The sequence below is a fragment of the Meleagris gallopavo genome, chromosome 1 (genome assembly GCF_905368555.1).
Source record: "Meleagris gallopavo chromosome 1, MGAL_WU_HG_1.1, whole genome shotgun sequence".
NCBI lineage: Eukaryota > Metazoa > Chordata > Aves > Galliformes > Phasianidae > Meleagris > Meleagris gallopavo.
This window is the reverse complement of record NC_139404.1, coordinates 13,378,425-13,403,005: the sequence shown is the minus strand read 5'-3', so window position 1 is coordinate 13,403,005 and position 24,581 is coordinate 13,378,425. Positions and strand designations below refer to the sequence as shown.

The window sequence follows — 24,581 nt, the reverse complement described above, 5'->3', positions numbered from 1 at the left end:
AAAACAAACATATACTGTAAGGACTTGGGGGATGGCTCTGAAGTTCTTCACTCTGAAAGTACTGTGAAAATCAGGTCAAGAAAATGTGCCTCCTTGTGAGAGAACTAGGAACTTTGAAAAGAAAGGTATTGGCTTCAGTTGAGCGGTTTGAGAATGCAGAACTAAAGAAATTTCACATCCCAGATAGATAAAGAATTATCGCTACATCTCACTGATGAAAGGGAGTCTCCTGTCAGGCAACTCCACTGACATGTTGGGACAGATGATTCAGCCCTGCAGTGGAGAATGACCCCAGTGCTGCTTTTCTGGAAGCATCTTCACTTGCAGATTTCTCACTGAAGAATTAATTTGTTTATGGAAATGGATCAGTTGACAGAGCCTGAGGTTGTACAGCTACAGGAAGATTTCACTCACTGGTGAGGATGCAAAGCTGTAAGCAAACCTAAGAAGAACTCTGATGAATTTTCCAGCGAAACCACACCAGTAGTTGTCAGGATCTGTTAAGTAAATAAAGGTTGGTTATTCTCAGTCTTGTCTCACTGTTGCACAAGGTTGTAACCATCCTATCTTATCAGGAATGAAATGCATGAGGCATATTAAAGGAGACAGTGTTTGCTATTCACTGATGATTTGTTACAAATAAAAGATTTCAGAAATGGCACAAGACAGATCTGGCAGCAGTCAACCGACCTGTAGTTCTAAGGTTCAGGCAATATTTAGAGAAAGGAAGCAGAGTGTTGCAGAACTCAGAGACTGTTCATTTCCATGAGCTTAACTGGAACTTGAACCTACTATCACATGTGCAAATGAGATCCCGAGTATCTGAATCTGCTACTGAACTTCACCCCTCTGGGAAATAAAGACAAGCCTATTTCTGTCAAAATAGTATTTTTCCTCCCATTACAAGAGACCAATCTTATCAATAGCACTGATATTAAGATCTCATTATTTATAGGCATTCTTTCAGCTCTTACTATTTTATTAAGGGTAATCTAGCTAGATAATTGTTGCAGGAGGTGGCTCCGTTATCATGGTACTGTGGCCACATCCTTAACACCTGTATGGAAGTTTGCCCAATTCTAGCAGCACAAACCAGTTTTAAGCCCGGTTTGAAATGGCTGGTGTTCCTAGAAGTCCTCTGGTTGCCTATGGCAGAGGGCTGAAAAGATGGCACCGTCCCAGTAGGTGCTAGAATGAGCCCAGCTGGCAACCACCATATAGGAGAAGTTATCAGGAACCTGCACCTGGAAGCTAACTTCACACGTGGAACAGGAATTTGTTGAGCATCTGGAGTATCTGCTTTACTTGTCAGCCTTTCAATCTCCTGAGCAAAAAGAACAAATGGTGACCCATCAAGTTTGTGGGTCCCTATGCTTGCAGTTTGAACACTGTTGTGCATATGGAAGGGTGGAGTAGCAGAGTGGTTAAGGGCTTCCCCTGTTGCTGCCAGATGTGCAGATCTATGTCTTAATTTGTTGTTAGCCCCAATTCAACCCAGGTGAAAGTCATCTTTTAGGAGTAGTGAAATTAATTCCAAGGAATCTAGATGGTATTTTAAACTCTTCCTGATAAGGGTGTGATTAACTACAGAAAATAAAGTGTCTTATCATATTCACCTGATGGACTAGTGAGCTGGCAGACCTCTGAACTCTCTGGACTAGAGAATTTCCAAACCTTTGAAACGTCTGTATTCAGTGAAACTTCTGTGTTGGTTTAGAAACATAGCTTGGGCCTCTAATGTCATTAGGATGTCACTTTATTTTCCAGAACTGACTCTTACATTAAAACTTTGAGCATGTCAACAGTTCAGAGTGAGGTACAAACCCATAGTGAGTATTGTGTGACTGCAAAAGGATGTTGTTGCTTCCTGGCTGTAGCATGTATGCCTTGGAAAGTGTCAGATTTACAGGTATGGTAAGGCATCTATATGCACTGATTGAAGTATGTTCAGAAAAAAAGGTTTTAAATTGGTTTTTCCTAAGAGAAATTTCAGCTTGTCCTTTTGAAATATCCCAGAGCTGCCTGGTTGCAAGAGTCATTTATTAGGAAGTCTTTAAAGTAGAATGAAAGTAAGAAATCCTACAAGAAAAACTGTTTCTTACATTTTCTCCACCCTTCCATCACCCTGGTCTGCTCCAGATGTGTAAAAGGAAAATCTTTTCAAACCCTATCAATCTAAAATATCATCAGATGGAACAAAAGGAAAGCAGAACTTGCCCCAGAAGCGTTCCCACACTAGAATGTTTTAGATGCTCCAGCCCCAGAGCTTTGGCCACAGAGAAAGTATGAGTAGGGAGATGTTCAGACTGTCTGTGGAGGGGTGGATCAGAGAGAGTCTCATGCCTCGGGCAATGTAGGGAACTATCTGGCAGAGCAGAACTCCTGCTGCAATGTGATGCTGTGGGGACTTTGGTGGCAATACTAACTCACAGACTTCTTGCTTATTCTCTCTCCCTGCTTGCCCATTTCCATGCCATGGCGCATCATAATTGTGGCTGGGTGAATGCAGTTCCCTACTAACTTACTGAAGCCTAGCTTATTTTGAAAGCAGGGTGGGGCTGTCCTTTAAAGCCAGGGAAGCCCGACCTGATTTTACTTACAGCAATTTACATAGTTTACGCTGAGGTGTTACTGATGGCTGCGGAGCATGCAGGAAGACCAGAAGAGGAACATTTAGATACAGTGTTTGTTGGGTTGTAGCTGTAGTTCAGTGTTGTCAAGACCAAGAGACTGGCATTTGAATTCCTGGGAAATTTAATATCAGAAAATCTGGTATCTCTGTGCTTCAGAGCTACTTGAGGGAGCTTAGGGGCATTCTAGATTCGGGTGGTAAGTTGTTGACTGAGTTCCACCAAAGCTGCTCAGTGGATGTGCTGTGTCACCTCTTCTCTTGAAATAATGCTGTCGCAGTGTTATGTTCAGTAATGGGACTCCGAGGAAAGTTTAACTAATACATATATATGTACGTTCTACTAAAAATTTCTTTCTCCCATCGTCCTCGAGGAGACAGAATACATTCCAGTTGCACAGTTGTCAACGGTTTACGGGCTGGTTCGGCCCGGTTCCGTGACTAGAAGGGCGGAGGGATCCGCGGATCCGCGCCCCCGGGAGAAAAAAAGAAAATAAGGGACCCCGAAATAATTGAAAACAGTGGCAACAATCTGAGGTAAAACAAAGTAATTTACTAAATATGGTATCAACAGAATTTTATAAGGAGAGAGAATGTGAAATTGATAGTGGATCGGCCTTACCACAACGCTGAGATGAGAAGCGCAGGCAGAGAAGCGCAGGCGAGAAGCGCAGGCAGAGAAGCGCAAGCGAAGCAGCGCAGGCAGAGAAGCGCAAGCGAAGCAGCGCAGGCAGAGAAGAGAGAATCAGGTGACCTTGCCGGGAGTTATATCTCCTCGTTGACCGCAAAGCCCCCTGGGGAAACGTAGCTGCTCTTCTCCGCTGGACAGGCACCCGGAACTTGAGCATCAGCAGTCAAACCCCCAGTACATTGCATGATGTTATGATGTGGAATACCGATAATGAAAAATCATGAAACCATGACATTCCACCCCTTATTCCACATCACTACATCATGCTTAATATAGACAAACAAAATATAAACCACGCACTAGGAATTACTGACTGCACTCCCTCAACATCAAGTTCCCTTGCGGTACACATTGAACATCCCCGTTTTCCTGCATCACCCACCAAGTGGACCCAGGTCCCTGGGCAAAAACAGTTCCACGAAGAGGTTTGTCCTTCTCAGAGGCTGGAATAACCCAAACTGCCTTTCCCAACATATTCTTTACATGTACAACAGGGACTTTATCTCCCTCTACGGTATGTAGGGAGCTGGACTGGGTTGGACCACCACGATTGATAGATCCTCTGGTATTGACTAACCAGGTGGCTTCTGCCAAATGCTTCTCCCAGTGCTTAAATGTACCGCCTCCCATTGCTTTCAGCATAGTTTTTAACAACCCATTGTATCGTTCAATCTTACCTGAGGCCGGTGCATGGTAGGGAATATGGTAAATCCACTGAATACCATGACCTTTAGCCCAGGTACCTACAAGAGAATTTTTAAAATGAGTCCCATTATCTGACTCAATTCTTTCTGGGGTACCATGTCGCCACAGGACTTGTGTCTCAAGACCTAGTATGGTATTTCGGGCGGTAGCGTGGGGTACTGCATAGGTTTCAAGCCACCCAGTTGTTGCCTCCACCATGGTGAGCACATAACGCTTACCATTACGAGATCGTGGCAAGGTGATATAATCAACCTGCCATGCCTCCCCATATTTGTACTTTTGCCATCGCCCTTCCTCCCAGAGAGGTTTCATTCTCTTGGCTTGTTTAATTGTGGCACACGTGTCACAGTCGTGAATGATTTGCGCAATAGCATCCATAGTTAAATCCACCCCTCGGTCTCTAGCCCACTTATATGTCGCATCTCTCCCTTGATGGCCTGAGGTCTCATGGGCCCATCGGGCTAGAAATAATTCACCCTTGTTCTGCCAGTCCAGATCTATTTGGGCCACCTCAATTCTGGCAGCTCTGTCTACCTGATGGTTATTTTGCTGCTCTTCAGTAGCCCTATTCTTGGGCACATGGGCATCTACGTGACGCACCTTTATAACCATATTCTTTATTCGGGCAGCAATATCTTTCCACAGGTCAGCAGCCCAAATAGGTTTACCCTTTCTTTGCCAGTTGTTTTGCTCCCACTGCTGTAACCACCCCCATAGAGCATTTGCCACCATCCACGAGTCAGTGTAAACATAAAGCATTGGCCACCTCTCCCGTTCAGCAACATCCAAGGCCAGTTGGACAGCCTTTACCTCTGCAAATTGGCTCGATTCTCCTTTTCCTTCAGTGGCCTCTGCAACTTGTCGTGTGGGGCTCCACACAGCGGCTTTCCATCTACGGTGTTTCCCCACAATACAACACGATCCATCTGTGAATAGGGCATATGTCTTCTCATTTTCGGGTAGTTCATTATATGGTGGGGCCTCTTTAGCACGTGATATCTCTTCTGCTGGCGGTGTTCCAAACTTTTTGCCTTCAGGCCAGTCCATGATCACCTCTAGGATTCCTGGACGGTTGAGATTCCCCATCCGCGCTCGCTGCGTAATCAGCGCAATCCACTTACTCCAAGTGGCATCAGTAGCATGATGGGTGGAGGGACCCTTTCCCTTGAACATCCAGTTCAGCACTGGCAGTCGAGGTGCCAGAAGGAGCTGTGTTTCTGTACCGATTACTTCGGAAGCAGCCCGAACCCCCTCATACGCGGCTAAGATCTCCTTCTCAGTTGGAGTGTAGCACTCTTCAGACCCTCTGTACGCCCGACTCCAGAATCCCAGGGGTCGGCCTCGGGTCTCTCCTGAGGCTCTTTGCCACAAACTCCAAGTGGGACCTTTCTCTCCAGCAGCAGTGTAGAGGATGTTCTTCGCATCCTGTTCCATCCGTACTGGCCCCAGGGCCACGGCACGGGCTATCTCTTGTTTAATCTGCTCAAAAGCCTGCTGCTGCTCAGGACCCCACATAAAATCATTCTTCTTCCGTGTCACCTGATAAAGGGGGCTTACAATGAGGCTGTAGTTTGGAACATGCATTCTCCAAAAACCCACTACACCCAGGAACGATTGTGTCTCTTTCTTATTAGTGGGTGGAGACATGGCACTGATTTTGTTGATCACATCTGTTGGGATGTGACGACGGCCATCTTGCCACTTTATACCTAGGAACTGAATTTCCTGGGCAGGCCCTTTCACTTTGCTTCGCTTAATAGCGAAACCAGCACGCAGAAGGATCTGGATTATTTGCTCTCCTTTCTCAAAAACTTCCTTTGCTGTGTTGCCCCACACGATGATGTCATCAATATACTGTAAGTGCTCAGGAGCACCTCCCTGTTCCAGTGCAGCTTGGATCAACCCATGGCAAATGGTTGGGCTATGTTTCCACCCCTGGGGCAAACGATTCCAGGTATACTGAATGCCCCTCCAGGTGAAAGCAAACTGTGGCCTAGATTCTTTGGTCAAAGGAATGGAGAAAAAGGCGTTAGCAATATCAATGGTGGCGTACCATTTGGCTGCCTTTGACTCCAATTCATATTGGAGTTCTAACATATCTGGCACAGCAGCACTCAATGGGGGTGTGACTTCATTCAGGCCACGGTAGTCCACCGTCAGCCTCCATTCTCCACTGGCTTTACGCACTGGCCATATGGGGCTGTTAAAAGGTGAGTGAGTCTTGCTAATCACTCCCTGATTCTCTAGTTGGTGAATCAGCTTCTGAATGGGGAGCAAGGAATCCCTGTTGGTGCGGTACTGCCGTCTGTGCACCGTTTTTGTAGCAATCGGTACTTGTTGCTCTTTCACTCGTAGCAACCCCACGGCAGATGGATCTTCTGACAGGCCAGGCAAAATAGACAACTGCTTAACACCTTCTGTGTCTACAGCAGCTATTCCAAAGGCCCATCGATACCCTTTGGGATCCTTAAAATATCCCCTTCTGAGGTAATCAATACCAAGTATGCATGGAGCCCCTGGGCCAGTCACAATAGGGTGTTTTTGCCAGTCTTTACCAGTGAGGCTGATTTCGGCCTCCAACATAGTCAGCTCTTGGGAACCTCCAGTCACCCCATGAATATAAATTGATTTTGTCCCTTGGTGACTCGAGGGCATTAGAGTGCACTGTGCACCAGTATCCACCAGGGCCTTATATTTTCGTGATTCTGATGTGCCAGGCCATCTAATCCACACAGTCCAATAAACTCTATTATCCCTTTCCCCCCCTGGCTGGGGGCAGGGCCCCTCTATTTGTTACCTTCACTGTCTGCAGCAACTGGAGCAATCACCTTTTTAGAGAAGTTCACCTTGGTGGTTGATTTGTCTTGTAACTCTCTTACCCGTGCTTGAAGTACAGGAGTAGGTTGTTTATGCCACTCCTTCATATCTTCTCCATGGTCACGTAGGTAATGCCACAAGGCAAAACGTGATGTGGTCTTACTGTTGTCACTTGCTCGAGCAGGAGAACGTCTTCTTTTGATAGCTGAGACATTAGATGCCACCGGCTGGGAGGAAATCAAGTTGATCAGCCCCTCCAATAGGCTGTTTTGGGGATTCTGGTCCCCATTTGATGTATCCGTTACCTCCATGGATTTATCAGCTTCAGGCACGGTTGATAGTTTGTCTATTATATCTTCTTGTTTGTTTTCCATTCTGTCCAGCTTTTCAGCTACCTTTGTAATGGCTGAAACACAAGCTCGCAGAGGGCTTAAATGTAACTCAAAGTCTTGAAGTTTATTAACCAATTCACTTATAAGGGGTCTTCTTTCCCCTCTGCCATACATTGCTGCAAATGTGCTGGCGTACCTTTCTGGTGCGGTCTTTGTGAATGTACGCCACATGTTTGGTGTACACCTGACTCTCTCGGGATCATGCTCTTGGTCTGGCTCGTCAGGAATGAAATCGGGGCTATGTAGCATTTCCACCACAGCATATTCTCTTAAATAACAGATGCCTTCTTCCATATCAGCCCATTTCTTTTTCTCAGGCATCAGATCATCTTTGAAGGGGTATCTTTCTTTTACAGCTAACAACATCCGCTTCCAGAGGGTAAAGGCCTGGTTCTGGCATGTACTAATACCTCTGTCAATGGCTGAGTCCCTAGCAACGCCACCCAGTTGGCGAGCTTCTCTACTATCCAGCCACACACTGTTGGCCCCATTGTCCCAACATCGAAGTAACCAAGTGGCAATAGGCTCATTTGGGTGACGTGAAAAGTCTTTTCTCAGACTTCGAATTTCATTCATTTTCAGAGATCGATCAACAATGGTAACGATATCTTGCTCACCTCTTACTCTTTCGGGACTTCTTGTTGCCCTCATTGGCGCCGGTGACCGTGGTCTTACTGAGGGCCCCTCCCCTGGACTTAGGGGTGCTTCTTGTGGATCTTGGAGCCACTCCTCTGGACCTCTCTCCTCTTCTTTCTTCTCTTCTAACTGAGTCGAGATTCGTTTCATTTTCCGTCCTCTTACAGGGGCAACTGACATCAATTGTGGTGCTTCCTGTAGTTGATCAGGTTGGTCAGTTCCAATGCTCTCATCCTCCAGTTCAGCTCGGAGCCTGTCTCGTTCGATTATGAGAGTATCTAGCTCAGATTGGAGGGTGTCTTGTTGAGATTGAAGACTGTTGAGTTTGGATTGCAGGGAGTCTCTCTCAATTCGGAGGGCATCTCTCTCAGATTGGAGGCTGTTTCTCTCGACCAGGAGACTCTCTCGCTCATTTTGCACTGTTTCCCTGAGACTCTCCTTTTCAATTTCACAAACTCTCTCCCTCTCCAGGATAGTATTGAATAAGGCCCGGTAAGCATTAGCCAGGCCCCAAACAATTTGGGCCTCCTCAGATCTTCCTGAGCCACGACATTCCTGTCTCAAATATCTGTTTAAATTTTCAGGGTCTTTCAGGTGTTCTGGAGTAAAGTTCCATGACACCGAAGATTTCCATCTCTCTAAAGTCTCACCCAGGCCTCTCCACATTCCCTGCCACTCAGTATTTACTGGTTTTGGGGCAGACTTCCTCAAAATATAATAAATACTAATAATAAGTGAAATGGTGAGCAGTACATTCACGGAGATTAATAACGTGATCAGGTGAGCATTGAAAATCCGCATAAAGAATTCAAAGGAGAGGCTGGAAACCTGCTTAAAAATCCCCAACCCTGTAAAATTAGCAGCTCCCTCTGGAATGGTATGCCACATAATATGCAGATGCCACATAGTTATTTCCATCCATGTTTTCAATTGGCTATATATACCTATTGCTCCATAGAGCAAAGTGGTGAACTTAATTAAGGCCCAGTATGTTTTTAGCATTAAGAAAGAAGAGACAGTGGCATGCAGCCCCTTAAAAGGCAGTTTCAGTAGAGAAAGCATTTTTTCTCTTTTTTTTTTTCTTTTACAGAAACAAGATAGCAAGGCTCAAAGTTTACAAATATCCTAGAGTATTGGCCGTCCGCCTGGACTTTTCAAGGTCACGCTTTCAGACAGTACTGGTGAAACAGATAAACTTTCCCAATGAAGCTGTCTGAGAGCGGAGAGAGAGATTTGTTCAAAAAGCTAAAAAGCAACTGTTGCCCGCATTCTCCACCAAGAATGTCAACGGTTTACGGGCTGGTTCGGCCCGGTTCCGTGACTAGAAGGGCGGAGGGATCCGCGGATCCGCGCCCCCGGGAGAAAAAAAGAAAATAAGGGACCCCGAAATAATTGAAAACAGTGGCAACAATCTGAGGTAAAACAAAGTAATTTACTAAATATGGTATCAACAGAATTTTATAAGGAGAGAGAATGTGAAATTGATAGTGGATCGGCCTTACCACAACGCTGAGATGAGAAGCGCAGGCAGAGAAGCGCAGGCGAGAAGCGCAGGCAGAGAAGCGCAAGCGAAGCAGCGCAGGCAGAGAAGCGCAAGCGAAGCAGCGCAGGCAGAGAAGAGAGAATCAGGTGACCTTGCCGGGAGTTATATCTCCTCGTTGACCGCAAAGCCCCCTGGGGAAACGTAGCTGCTCTTCTCCGCTGGACAGGCACCCGGAACTTGAGCATCAGCAGTCAAACCCCCAGTACATTGCATGATGTTATGATGTGGAATACCGATAATGAAAAATCATGAAACCATGACATTCCACCCCTTATTCCACATCACTACATCATGCTTAATATAGACAAACAAAATATAAACCACGCACTAGGAATTACTGACTGCACTCCCTCAACATCAAGTTCCCTTGCGGTACACATTGAACATCCCCGTTTTCCTGCATCACCCACCAAGTGGACCCAGGTCCCTGGGCAAAAACAGTTCCACGAAGAGGTTTGTCCTTCTCAGAGGCTGGAATAACCCAAACTGCCTTTCCCAACATATTCTTTACATGTACAACAGGGACTTTATCTCCCTCTACGGTATGTAGGGAGCTGGACTGGGTTGGACCACCACGATTGATAGATCCTCTGGTATTGACTAACCAGGTGGCTTCTGCCAAATGCTTCTCCCAGTGCTTAAATGTACCGCCTCCCATTGCTTTCAGCATAGTTTTTAACAACCCATTGTATCGTTCAATCTTACCTGAGGCCGGTGCATGGTAGGGAATATGGTAAATCCACTGAATACCATGACCTTTAGCCCAGGTACCTACAAGAGAATTTTTAAAATGAGTCCCATTATCTGACTCAATTCTTTCTGGGGTACCATGTCGCCACAGGACTTGTGTCTCAAGACCTAGTATGGTATTTCGGGCGGTAGCGTGGGGTACTGCATAGGTTTCAAGCCACCCAGTTGTTGCCTCCACCATGGTGAGCACATAACGCTTACCATTACGAGATCGTGGCAAGGTGATATAATCAACCTGCCATGCCTCCCCATATTTGTACTTTTGCCATCGCCCTTCCTCCCAGAGAGGTTTCATTCTCTTGGCTTGTTTAATTGTGGCACACGTGTCACAGTCGTGAATGATTTGCGCAATAGCATCCATAGTTAAATCCACCCCTCGGTCTCTAGCCCACTTATATGTCGCATCTCTCCCTTGATGGCCTGAGGTCTCATGGGCCCATCGGGCTAGAAATAATTCACCCTTGTTCTGCCAGTCCAGATCTATTTGGGCCACCTCAATTCTGGCAGCTCTGTCTACCTGATGGTTATTTTGCTGCTCTTCAGTAGCCCTATTCTTGGGCACATGGGCATCTACGTGACGCACCTTTATAACCATATTCTTTATTCGGGCAGCAATATCTTTCCACAGGTCAGCAGCCCAAATAGGTTTACCCTTTCTTTGCCAGTTGTTTTGCTCCCACTGCTGTAACCACCCCCATAGAGCATTTGCCACCATCCACGAGTCAGTGTAAACATAAAGCATTGGCCACCTCTCCCGTTCAGCAACATCCAAGGCCAGTTGGACAGCCTTTACCTCTGCAAATTGGCTCGATTCTCCTTTTCCTTCAGTGGCCTCTGCAACTTGTCGTGTGGGGCTCCACACAGCGGCTTTCCATCTACGGTGTTTCCCCACAATACAACACGATCCATCTGTGAATAGGGCATATGTCTTCTCATTTTCGGGTAGTTCATTATATGGTGGGGCCTCTTTAGCACGTGATATCTCTTCTGCTGGCGGTGTTCCAAACTTTTTGCCTTCAGGCCAGTCCATGATCACCTCTAGGATTCCTGGACGGTTGAGATTCCCCATCCGCGCTCGCTGCGTAATCAGCGCAATCCACTTACTCCAAGTGGCATCAGTAGCATGATGGGTGGAGGGACCCTTTCCCTTGAACATCCAGTTCAGCACTGGCAGTCGAGGTGCCAGAAGGAGCTGTGTTTCTGTACCGATTACTTCGGAAGCAGCCCGAACCCCCTCATACGCGGCTAAGATCTCCTTCTCAGTTGGAGTGTAGCACTCTTCAGACCCTCTGTACGCCCGACTCCAGAATCACGAGCTCTATCTTCTATGCATGATGCTGCTGGTTGCAAAATGACCTTGAAGCATAGAAAAGTGACTGCTGGAAGCCATGATGCTTAATTAAACTAACCAGTCAGTGAATCCTGTTTGCCTATGTTTGGGGGGGCAAATGGACCATTTTCATTCTAAGATAGATTAGAGCTAAGTGAGTTTTGTGCAGATAAAAATTAAAGGTTTCCATGTGTGTATCTGTAATCATCTGAAATCATTTGGCAAGATGATTTCTCCTGATGTTGTAGTCTACAACACTTTTTGACAGAAAACAGTTTGTGCTTCATGCCCTTTTGTCTAGAATATTGCTTTCCTTAAATGTTGGATGAGGGTTTATTTGTTCAACATATTCACTGGAGTTCCTGTAATCGCATTGGAGATTAAAATCCAACGCAACATATGGAGTTGCAGTATCTTGTTTTTAGAGCAGTCAGTACCAGCTGTTGCAGAATAAGATTGAAGATCTGTAGAGGCCAAATGTGAAATCATCTTGAATTCTGCCGCTGAGCATTTAGACAGGGACTGAGCTGTAAAGCATAGTGGTAATTTTTAAATCCTGTCTAAAAAATGTCAGATATCCTCATTACCTGCTTACCTACCCAGTAATGTTTTGGATTCTATAAATCAACACTAACAACTGACAAGGAGTTTATAGGCTAACTCCTCTTCTCTACCAAACCTGCCATTTGCAATTGTCTTGCTTCAGTTTCATCATTTTTCACTTACTCAACTGTCATACCCTCCTGTCCTAAACACCCTCCAGCTTCCAGTTCTAGCTTCTTACCCCAGAAGTGGATGAGGTGCGTGTGTGCCAAATGTTTCCTGTCCTCCTTTCCTTGCTCCCCAGAAAGAGAAATCCAGGCATGTTGGCCAAAAGGGAGACACTTTGTCCAGGTACCATTTGAGTCAGAACACTCATTTCCCCTAAGTCAGGGCACAGCTCTGTTATCTTTTCTTTCTGTATTTCTTCTAGATAAAATTCTCTGTATGTAACATTATTTTCTCGTGTTTTATCTCCATTTTGACTAATTCATTCTCATATAAATAGTTTATTATGCTCTTTAAGATGAAATAAAACATACCAGTGCTCTTTATTAAGTCTCCTTGGAAATCATACAATGGCAAAAGAGCTGCTCTTTATGTTGGATGAAAGAAATAGAATATAAAAGTTATATAACACTTAATTCCTTTTAAAAAAACCACAGTGGGATTTAGGCACAAAAACAACTCCTGAAGTCCTTGACCACTTTTATATGCACAGACTCAAGTGTCTCCTTTTCAAAGGAAGTTTCCTGAAACTTGGTTGTTCAGTTGTGGATTTGCAAGACAAAATATGAGAATCCAGTTTCTACCACCCAGCTCAAGGATAAGAAAGGTACTCCCTGCAGCAGGTAGCCAGAAAGTAACAGATAACACAGAAGAAAACATGTAACTTGAACTCCACTTGTGCTAGCAAGCCAAAATATAGGGACTACGGGGATTATGTGGGGCTGCAGGAAAGAAATGAGTGGCTGAATTTTGAGTTGTAGGAGGAAAGAAAATTGAAGATCTCTGTTACATAGGATACTGAGTGGCACAAAAGAACTATTGGACCTCAGGCTAGCACATTTCAGACTACTCATCTACTGACAGCATGTCATAACCAGACAAGAACAAAACTATAAATAACAGTAGGAAATGTAGCTACATCATGCCAAGACAGTGAGTCAGTTAGTCACCTGGTGCTTTTCTTAATAATTGGGGATTTTGCCCAAATCCTTCAGAAAATTGCTCCTCTCCCCTTCTTTAATACCAGAGGGTATTTGGTTTATGTGTATTTTCTTAGATTTCATGCCATTAGTTTGCCTGCCTGCAGCATTTAACAAACTTTTTAGCATCTTTATTAAAAATTAAATCTGTTTATTAAAATAATTTCCCTTAGAAGTTTTTCTGCAAAACATCTCAGCCCTATGCAATGTAAAATTAGCACATAGGATAGAAAGCTACCTGGAGACACGGGAGAACTGGTGCTGTTCCACCAGCCTTAATTCCTTTTGTCTTTAGACCTATATAATAAATAATAGAGAGAAGGATGTTTAATACTGATATGGCAGCACATTTTAGTAGCAGAAGTATGCAATGTACAAGGCAGTGTAGACTTAGACTTTCTTACACTCTCTGAGTTTTTTTCAGGCTTTTAAAGCACTTCTTTAAATCTCATACTATCAATATAAATAATAGTTTAACCCGTAGCTATAACAAAAAGCTTAAACATTTCATTTTCTCAGCACTTAGTGCTTTGAACATATGTACCAGCATTAGAAGTAAAGTAGAAATAACTTGTTTAGAGGAGGTTGCTAGAAGACCTATTTTGTGCCTGATTTCAAAGGACACCTCAGTTGAAAACATTTTCCTAATGGCTGACTGCTTTTAACAGAGTTGATACCCCCTTCTCTGAAAGCAAAGTCACACAGAGGACTATCAAAGGTTCCCAGATTGAACACAGGGCAAGACGGACCACTGTCTGATCTGCTGTGGCAGGTCTGCATACTCAGGGACTTTGTGGAGAAACGAAACAAAGTGTATGTAAATGACACATGCATTTCTTGTAGGATGTTTGTCCCAAACATGGAGAAAACCAGATGGGCTGTTTTATATACTTTTATATGAAGAAGTATCTTGTAGTAAGATAAGTTTGGTCACGCTGGTAGATTAAACTGGATTTTTAAACTCACATTGATCTGAGAAATCCACAGATAACTTACTTGCAAGGTAATATTTTCTCCATCTTAAGGATAGTGAGTTAAAAGGGTCACCCTGAGTTCAAGGTGAAATCTCATCTCTGTAGTCTTTGTAGTCTGGTAGGAAAGTAAATCTGGATGGACCAATATCTGGTGTCAACACTAGTAAACTAAATAATTTTAAGGATCTTTCTTGGGTAGTGGAGCTGAACCTTCTATACTAGCACAGTGTCCTTGTCTTGTTTTGGCCTGAAGCAAACATGATCTACCAAGCAATGCTCAGGTATGATTTCGGAATTAGCATGTGCCAGGCCCCAATCCCAGTGGGCAGCCTGGTGAAGCCACACTGCTTTAGAGACTAAGACTTCAATAGTAAGGGTGTGAGGCTTTCTGTGGCAGAGAATGGTCTCAGACAACTTTAATTTACTTTAATACGTTAATTTTAATTTGTATACACTGAGCTATGGAGTGTGGGTAAAACCACTGGGGGGAAGGGCATGCTGCTAGCTCAGCATTCCTCCTGCCTCAGAGGGATGTTCTTCTGGCTTTAGTTGTCTAATGCTCTGCTGCTGCACTGGAACATCTCAAGCATCCAAACGCCTCTCTGTATCCTAGTTACACTGGCATAACAAGGTGGCAAAGGAGAAGGTGTGAGGAAGGATGACCACTGCGGGAATCATATCAGTAGCAAAATGCAGAAACTATCAGTATTACCCTGCAGTGCTGGGTTTCCTATGTCTGCTACAGACAGCTCTAAGATGGAAGGGAAACCTTCCAGAAAGGAGCAGGGCCTAATGCAGACACCTGCTGTCCTGTGTTTTCTGTTTGTAGATTACCAGGTGGTGGATTATCAGCTGGTGGTGACAAGCTGGAAGCTGAGCATCAAAAATTGATAAAAGAAACTTATTAAGCACATTTCTGTGTTACCAGCAGGCAGTTGGGTGGATTGCATTTCAGCAATTATTCTGTATTGATACATCCATCAGTCCTGACTTTCACAAGTTGGCATGATGGAAGAGATGGCAACATTGCCTAGATAAGCACCTATATGCTAGGAGCAGAACATCACAGCTGCACAGTGGCTGTTTTGAGAATGAGAACTCTGTTGAGGACTGGCATTTCTTGTGTAAACAAACCATCTTGCAGGCAGGTACTAGGGCCCTGTTGGAAAACAAGATAATTGAAAAGATAAGGTACCCACATGGTCTTGAAAGAGTTGGGTTTATGAAGAATACAAAGCTTCATCAAGGAGATGTTGTGGGTTGAAGCATGTTTGAGCTGGTAACAACAAAAAGAGAGGTGGGCCCCGATGCCTGGGCAAACACCTGAGATCACTGTGCTCCTAAGGCAAGGTCTTGGAGCTGAAAGTTCTGCAGCAGAGAGAGGCAGAACAGCAAGCTCTGCTCAAAATGCTTTAATTAAACCACAGAGGGGAGCGGGTGAAGACAGATGTTTCTCAGTAAGGTCTCACAGGACCTGGCTGAGGCATTCCAGTGGGCAGCGGTTCCTTCAGCCAGGAGCTCTCTCCTGAGTGCCAGCTGTTGGCACATTCCTTCAAAGGAGAAGTCAAAATGCGAAAGTGTTGCAAAAGAAAACAAAACAGAAAGTACTTAAAACATAGGATGAGGGTGGATTTACCACAGATGTTTCCTTCGGGCAGAATGCCCTGGTGAGCAGCTCACTGCCCAGGACACTTTGAAGGTCAGGAGGGAGCAGCCTGCCCTCACATCCTCGTGGCCCTCCCACCACGGCGACCCACCACCACTCTTGCCTCAGCACAGCCCTGGCCTCGGGGGCCCTGTTCTGCCAAGGCAGAGAGCCCGGTCTGGCTGGGCAGGACATCTGCATGGCCTCAGTGGATTGTTTTTCATACATTTATTATTTTTTAAGCATTAAATTGATTTAATGTGAACAGAGGCACAGAGAGCAAATGATTTCTCGGCAGAAATGCTCTGAGTTCCCGCTTGTTTCCAGCTGTTCCCTGCTGTGGGTAAAAGGGTGCCAGAAGGTGCAAGAAGGAGGTTTTTGTAGCTAATTATTTACTGGTTTATAGACTTTCAGGAATTTCTACCTGTCGGGTTTGATAAGAAAACCTGGCACTCCAATGAAAGCAATTAGCACAGCTTCTATGATGTGTTACTAAGTGATTGTGCAATTATTTATTTCCTGTAAAGTGACAGACCACTAAAAAGGGCTTTGTGTTTTCTGTTTGTAGATTGTCAGGGTGGATGCAGTCACCAGGAGGATGGCAAGTAGGTGTGGGAGCACTACAAAGCCTTTCCCTACAACAATAAGAAGACATGCACTTCTCCCCATCTTGTCTACTGTCCTCTACATTGTCCCTTGATTTTATTCAGTGATCATTAATCATGATGATGATACCTGGAGCCACGTTTGTATTGGTGTTAGCTCTTACCTCAGAGAGAGACAAGCATACCCTGAGTTAAAATCATGGTGTGCTGGGTAGACAAGGGAACAGACCATGGATGGACTCGTGTATCTGCTCTATTGGGCAGACTTGCAGGTGGAGGTATTTGTGTTCACTATTTAAGATGACAACGGAAGAAATAGCAAGGCTCCATTTGCCTCCACTTAGAGGTTTCCTTTCCAGCTTATATTGCTTCCTGCCAGGCTTGAAATCAAACCCCTTTGTATGCAGGAATAATTCAGTCCACCTCAAACCAGTTCCAATCCACTCCGCAGATGAAATATGAGAACTACTAAAAATAATCACCAACAGGGCAAGAAATAAGTAATCCACCACTTTGTACAGTGAGAAATACTTTCTTACTTGGTCATCAGAAAGTAATTATCCGTGCTGAAACTGTCTATGAGGCTAACAGTGCACATCTGATCCTGTCTTTGCAAAACAGTGGTCTAGAGACTTTTTGAGGTCCTTTCTGGTATGATTGTAAGGATAGCACTATAGAAACTATGGAACAAGGGAATGTTTGATAATTTGGACTTTTTTTCTGGAACTCGTGAATACTTTATATTTTTTTTAAGGCCAGCATTGAATTGTTACAACTCTTGGAAGCACTGTGGAAGAAAAAGGACAAAAGATAAAGAATGAACAGGAAGCAAATTGTCTAAAATGCTTTTGTCTAAGCAAATACATAAAATCTTTGATTACCTGTGAGCCAGAAAATGAAGTAGAAAGGAAAATTATACATGCTAAATACTATTTAGCTTGAAATTGGAACAACTAGTGTTTTTGAGAACGAGCCATAACATTTGAATGAGGTTATTCCTTTGAAAGAATACCTGTTATGTAAGGGAAAAAGAGGTGCTTTAAGGTCTTGAAGAAATTATTTAAAGTGTTATGAAAATCCAAATACATACCAGCGACCTCTGGATGCAAAGAAAAAGGAGAAAAAACAACTCCTAGGTCCTCTCAGGAAAGTGATAAAGTGAGGAAAACCTATACAAAACAAGATTGCCAGAGGCAGTGCTGACCCTAAAGTCAGTCTTGACACTTAGGATGTTAATGCAAGAGTTTCTTGAAGCTCAGGTGGAATGAATAGCAAAAAAGAAATAATAGATATGTATATTCTGCATTCTTTATGGTGTGAACAACTGAAACTCAGCTGGGGTAATTCTTTGTAGCTGCTCAGGCAGAAAGCCAGACTTTTCAGGTGGTGAGTTACTGGCAGAATGGGAGGAGTTCTGGCATGCATGCAAACAGGGCATTCGTGGGCAGGGGAAAGCCCAGAAAATATTATAGTGCCCAATACTGCTCTCCCACGTGGGCTTTTTAAAATACATTTATCAAGATACAAAGCAACCAGCAGGAAGGTAGAATGTAGCAATGGGATTCCAAAAACCATGAGAAGGGACAAAGAATGTGGCATGACTCCACTCAACTCACCTGGAATACAGTTTTACCTATCTTACAGGATAGGTTAAAAAAAAAAAAAAAAAAAGGTAGGGTGCTTTGATGTGCATGCACAGTAAAATTAGTATAGAGTTTTAATACCTCTTCTGCTCCATAGTCCTATCAATGTACATCATTCCTCCATCCTCCCTCTCTCCTTCCTTCCCTCCCTCCCTCCCTCATGCTGACTAATCCTCTAATACTCCGCAGTTTGAGTTCTCTCTGTAATTTTATTTTTTTCTGTTTGAAAATAGTTGGAGCCCTTCTGATTTCCTTGCTTTGTTAGTGCATGTCCCTTCAAGTAATGCTCCCTGACACAGCCAGGCTTTGGCACAGCACCATCCCTTCCTCTAAGATTCTGCTTCCCTATGGGATAGACCCTCTACTTCTGCACATCTGCTTAGGTCCCTGATCTCACGTGAGACCTGATGCTACTGAAAGCTTCTCACCCATCTAATTCATGCTTGCATATAAAAAAATCTCTGTTCATGAGCACAATGTATATATCTGAGTGAATTAAGGTAACTTTCATTCTGTATGCCATCTTCAGTTTTCTGTCTGAAATGTATAGAGGGTGCAGATGGGATAAATTCAGATTATATGAGAATGTTTGGTGCTCTCAAGTGAAAAACAAAACAAAACAAAACAAAACCCAACAAGCTAATAATACTGTCATCCTTAAAAGCTAAGGTTCTTTCCCAAGAGTCTCTGTCTAAAAATATCCCAAACTAAGGTCATTATTCATTCTCTGTGCTGTCGTGAGTCACATAAAAACTCCTGAAAATCTAAGCAGGTATGTGAAATTTAGAATATCTATGGAAGTCAGATTGAACAGAAAATATTTCCACCTCAACTGCCACAGAGCTGCTGTTCTGCTGTAGCTTCCTAGGACTGAGCTGAGATAATGAATCTCTCAATCTTTTACTTAACTTTGATGGCAACAAATGAGTAACGCAAGGTCAAATGGGAATGCCATTCAGCTGGTGCTGGCCCATAACCAAACCCAGCCCTGCAGAAGGCAAGTTCCTTGCAGGAGGGTGGGGCTGCAGAACAGGAAGGAGCTGTTGTTTCCTGTTCCCTTGGCTAGTTGTTCCATTCGGTGTGTCTGGCTAAAAGGAGAGAGTTTGGGAAAGCGAAGGGCGATTTAGAAAATTTCAAGTGCCTTTCTGTTCTTATTGGTTTTAAAGGCTGTTACTGATGAGTTGCAGCAGGAGCAGTCCAGGCTTGCCCATGCCATAGTGAGATGGGAGGTGTGGGGAGAAGGTTGGTGATCCCTGAGGGATATGCTGGGGGAACCAAAAACTCAAAGAACTGTTTATGTAGGAAAAAGACATCGTCTAGTTCAGATAAAAGGCATCAACTCAAATGTGTGTGCTGGTGGCTGTAGGAAAAGAATTTGGTACTCTGAGGAGTCACTCCTCAGTTTTGAGGGACAGCTGGGAGAGAAGCAAATTACATTCCTTCACAAGTTTGGAGCTTTTCACTTTACCCTTGTCATGCAGGTGACCTAGAGATTTATCTTTGCACCATCAAGGTGGTTTTTCATCAGTCAAGATCTATGCATTATTTCTTAAATGAAAGCAAAAATCCTGTCCTTCTTTTACAGGAAGAACCAGCAGTGACTTCTTTCTCCAACAGTAGGGCTAAATCCACCAGTCTGACAAGGCTGTGCTCAGCTGCAGGGAGGCAACATCTCCAGGCTCTGGCCTAGGGCCCCAGTTTGGAAAGGACCTCACTGGAAACCATTCTACTGAAATCTGGTGCAACTCTGATAAAATGTCCCAGCCCATCCTGTAAAGACTGTTACTGAAAAATCTTGAAATAATCACAGGGGAAACAACAGGAACTCAGGCCTCCCTTCCCACCCAGGCGAGACACTCCCTGTCTCTTTTTCCCTCCAGCCCACTAAGCACGCAAGGATCTGATGGAAAGGGCAAGAGTTTCAGCAGCAGGAAATCTGAGCCAGAGCCGCAGCAAGGGCTGGCTGAGACAGAGCTGCCCCTGTGCCAGTTGCGAGGCAGGAGGGCAGCAGGCTGCTGAGGTGGGGTTGCAGCAGTGTGTTAAGAGTACACACTAAACTTGTGGGAGTATGGAAATGTAGGATCAAGTTCAGGGATTGCAGTAGCAGACAAAGGAGGAACAGTTCCTTTGGCCTGAGTGACATTTCACTTACATGTGTTAGCTGTAAATCTTATCTGGAATCATGAGAGGCTTTAATGTGGTTTTCCTCATTTACGTTTAAGAACACATCCAATTAACAGAAATACAGCAGCTGAAACGCCTGTTTTATAAGAGGGCAGGGCTGAGCAGGTTAAAAATGTATAGAACTGAAGTATATTAGTCCCTGTTAATGAGGCTTTCAGCTCTGCTGGCCCAATCCATGTATCTCTTCTTGCATCAGTGGATTAGATACAAAGGATCCACTCTCACTATTTTCATCAAGCAGGTGAAGCTGTTGTGTTTGATTTTTACCCTGTGGTTTCTAACAAGTCAGTTCCTGGTGAGACAGTCTGAATTGGGCTCTTGTTTGATACCAAGAAGGTAATGAGGCTTGTACAAACTCCGCATGCTCTTCTATATGCGCACAGAGTGGTGATCTGCGGGCATATATAGTGACAGTACAGGAAGTGAAGGTTTTAGGAGCTGTGTTCCTTACTCCCTTAGATTCACTGGGAAAAACAAACAGAAAAACCTTTAATCGGTGGAATTATACAGTCCAGTGACAGGAAGATACAAATGGGAAGTCTGAGGAGATGAGATGCCCTCAGCAAGGCTGTTTCAAGGCTTGGTGGCTGGCACGTACCCCCTCCTCCAAGCATACTGCTGGTTGCTGGTGCCATCAGCTTCTGTGCTGCCAGTCCTACAGCCTCAGCTCTAGTCTCAGGCAGCAGCTGGCCAGCGGGGTTTGGGTGGGTTTGCTCCCTGTACCTCTGCATGGCTCTGGGATTCGTAACTACATTCCAGACTCTGAAAAAAGCATCTAAAGCTTGTTCAGCTGTATGGAGGAGCTGAAGTTGCCACAGGTCAGGGAAGGGACTGCCAAGGGATCTGGACAGCCATGGGAAAAGCTATGGTGAAGAGGAACAAGCAGGCCTCGCTCCAGTCTGTGGGAGCCTGCACTCACTTCTGGCGTAAATGACTTGAGGCAGGAACTGTCATCCCTTGTGAGACACGGTGGGTGGTGCCGGCCACATAAAATACATCTAAATCCCAGCTCAGTCCAGACTGTAAAACTGGCTTAAAGTGAAAACAGATTGAGACCAAGGGAAGGAGAGAGCTTCTTAGGCTGCAGACAGCCACCGTTTAGCAGCTCCCTCTGGGCCTGTGTGAGTGGGCCACCCTTGCTCCTGAGCCCCACTTTGCTCCTTGCCCGGTGCAGTGACGCAGCTCCTGTTATAACTCGGGCAGTGATGGGCAGCTGCAGCTGGGCCGGGAGCAGAGAGCTTTGCTGGCACCGCTCCGTGCAGTGCCGCTGTCTGTAGCGCTACGCCAGCGCCTTATGGAGACGTTGCCCCTTTTCAGCTGTTCGTTGCCGCTCCGATGCCAGGGATGCCCTCGGATCTGCTGTCAGATCAGGGCAGGCTCTGCGGGAACGCGCTAATCCCCTTCAGGAAAGTTCCCGTGGCTCAGTTCAAATACCCGGTTTGAACTGGTTAATCTGACCCGGTCGGTCTGTCTGGCGGAGCACCGACACGCTCTGCGCTGCCGCGGGTGAAGGTCGGCTTGAGCTCAAGGGCGGTGACGGAGAGCAGCTGGTTCTGCTGCTTCCAAGAGAGACATCTGCTCACAGCCTTAAAATCATTTAGCCCAAATCCCGTGCAGTTCAGGGCTGTTTCCTGTGCAGCTTTTAGTGCATTTTGTCCTTCCTTAGTTTAAAACAGGATTTCTATTGTTTGTCTGCTGAGGCTAGTAAAAGCTAGGAGGATATTCCTCTTAAATTACCCCTTTATATCTAATTATATACCTGGGTAGACAAGTAGTTTGTCCTAAAGATGCAGATGGGGTAAATATGGGACTGTGTCTGAATTCTGCAGAGTAACTCACAGATGCCATTTTCAGCACGAGCTGTTTTTGCTGCAGCACAGTTCATCTTGCTCAGGAGAAATTTCAGGAAGTTGTGCAGAGCAAAAGGTTGCAGCTTGGCTTCTCATTGTTTTTATTTCTCCTACTCTTACATTAAGCAGAAAAACAAGGGAAAAAATCCTCTCCCTGAGACTCATTCCCATGTTTCTCATGAACTCAGAGTTCCTCTGCCTGGAATCAAACATCTATGAAATGAAAACTGAAGGAATAGAGAATGCACTGGGGAAAGGCCGTGTTCAGTGCAGTGCACATTTTTCATGCTGGACTGAAGTTTATTTCTCATAATTCCAAAACATTTAAGGAATCTCACTAACATTTATGCATAAATAACTTTCCATGACAAACAGTATCAAACTTCAGTGCTCAGGAAGATTCACCTAAAACTGTTTTCATATAAAACAAATTAAATTTGGCAGTACTTTTTCCAGTCATGTGCTGGTAAGTATCCTACATTCACATTTTATGCCACCTGAAAGCAGACTGCTTTGTGAACTGTTTGAAGGGTAAAGGAACTCTGTGTAGTCCCCTGCATTTGGTTTAAGTAACTTTTCCCCTGCTGTGACTCCTCCTTCCTTCTAGCTGCTCTGCTGGTTTATGTGCTCATAGGAATCATTAGACTAAACTCTTTCTGCCAGGTACTGGGCGTATACTCATTTTAATTGATAGTGTATGACAGTCTCTAGACTTCTCATATGCTAGTGGTGAACTCCTTTCTGTCAGCCCTTTGATGGGCTTGGTAGCTCCTGGCAGCAAGGTGGAGTGAAGTGCTAGTGGCAATAGTTCCCTATTCAGGACCTGGGTATACATCTTGTGTTGGAGCACAAGGATTATGGGGACTGGCTGAGGGAACTGGGATGGTTCAGTCTGGAGAAGAGAAGGCTCAGGGCAGACCTCACCACTCTCTACAACTGCCTGAAAGTTGTGGCAAGGTGGGGGTTGGCCTCTTCTCCCATGTAACAATGAAAAGATGAGAAGGGATGACCTCAAATTGCACCAGGGGAGGTTCAGGTTGGACATAGGAACAATTTCTTCTCAGAAGGAGTGGTGAGGCACTGGCACAGGTTGCCCAGGGAGGTGGTGGAGTCACCATCCCTGGAGGTGTTCAAGAAATGTGGAGATGTGGCACTGAGGGACATGGATTAGTGGGCATGGTTGGGATGGGCTGATTGTTGGACTAAGTAGTCTTAGTGATCTTTTCAGTATTTATGATTCTATGATTCCGTATGGGGAGGTAAAGGCAAGAAATTTGGGATATTGCAGACAGAAGTATGGGTGCAGTTATTGTTGCTCTCGGTAGAACTTAGCTTCCCATAGATAAACGAGCAACCCAGAGCCTAGGAAACAAATGAGCACATTTGGTATGTGCTGTGTAGGTGTCCAGAATTATCCTTCGCAGCCTGTGCATATCAGGTAGAATTAGTGGTCGCACTGAGATGGACTTGAGAGCATGTGCCCTTCAAGACTGATGCGTTGGAATGCTTTGGATTTACCATGCAAGACTGGGTGAGTTCCATGCACAAGAAGTATCATCAAGGGGTTGAGATGCACCAGATTTACATGGTGCAGATTTCGTGAACTAAATATGTTGATCTACTGCAGGCTGTCCCCATATTGGCACTCCTCAACACACTGGTACAGGTAGTAACCATGTGGCCATAGAGTGAGTTGAATCAGCTTACTGGAGTGGCTGACCATGCAGATAAATAAGTACTAGGACTGATAGAGGAGAGGTGATGGGAGCAGGCAAAGATTGCTCCTTTGCACAGTAGCACATGTTTAGCTTGATAACAGCCCTGACACCACAAGCTCAGTGATTTGGCAGGATTTTTAGCACATCAGATAGCCCAGGTAAAATTATGTCTGGGGCTCATTCTTTCATGAAATTGCTGAAGACTTCACATCATAGAGGACAAATTTCTCTACATCCATCTGGTAAAGGGGACCTAACTGGAACACTGGGACTACTGCAGTTCTGGATAGGGCTGGTTAGGGTGGACTAATCCCTGCATATAAGAGAGCAGTGATCACTGAGGCTACATGGATGGGCATACATGAAGATAGAAATTGCACCTGTATTGAATAGTTCAGTTGCTTATCTTCTAGGAAAAAGTACTGTCCAGTCCCTGTAAAAGGATTATATTGATCTCTAATAGCTGCAGCTTACTGAGTAAATAATTGTTTCTGGTAACACATCTGCTTCTGTGCTTTACTGCTTACTCAGACAGTGAAGTCCTGGGTCTTGGAGCTTAATCCCTATTGATTTTCTGTCAATTCCTTCTATGATGACCCCAAATCCTTACTAAACTGTAGCAGATCAGTGTATTTGACTGGGCCTTAACTTGCCATTGGCTCCCCTGGGGAACTTGGAGGCATCATTGGGCTTCTCATCTAGCTGCCACAATCTGCAAATG

At 44.7% G+C, this 24,581-nt stretch overlaps 1 long non-coding RNA gene across 2 annotated transcripts in view; it reads left to right on the top strand.

Annotated features, from left to right (window-relative positions):
- The window catches only part of LOC109371035 (uncharacterized), a 59,047-nt gene that overhangs the window by 30,721 nt on the left and 3,745 nt on the right, over window positions 1-24,581 (top strand). The window contains exon 4 of one of the 2 annotated variants that reach the window (XR_004159359.2): window positions 16,429-23,673. The exons of the other annotated variant lie outside the window; for it this stretch is intronic. This is a non-coding gene — a long non-coding RNA (uncharacterized LOC109371035). The remainder of the gene's footprint in view (window positions 1-16,428; window positions 23,674-24,581) is intronic. 2 annotated transcript variants of the gene reach the window in all.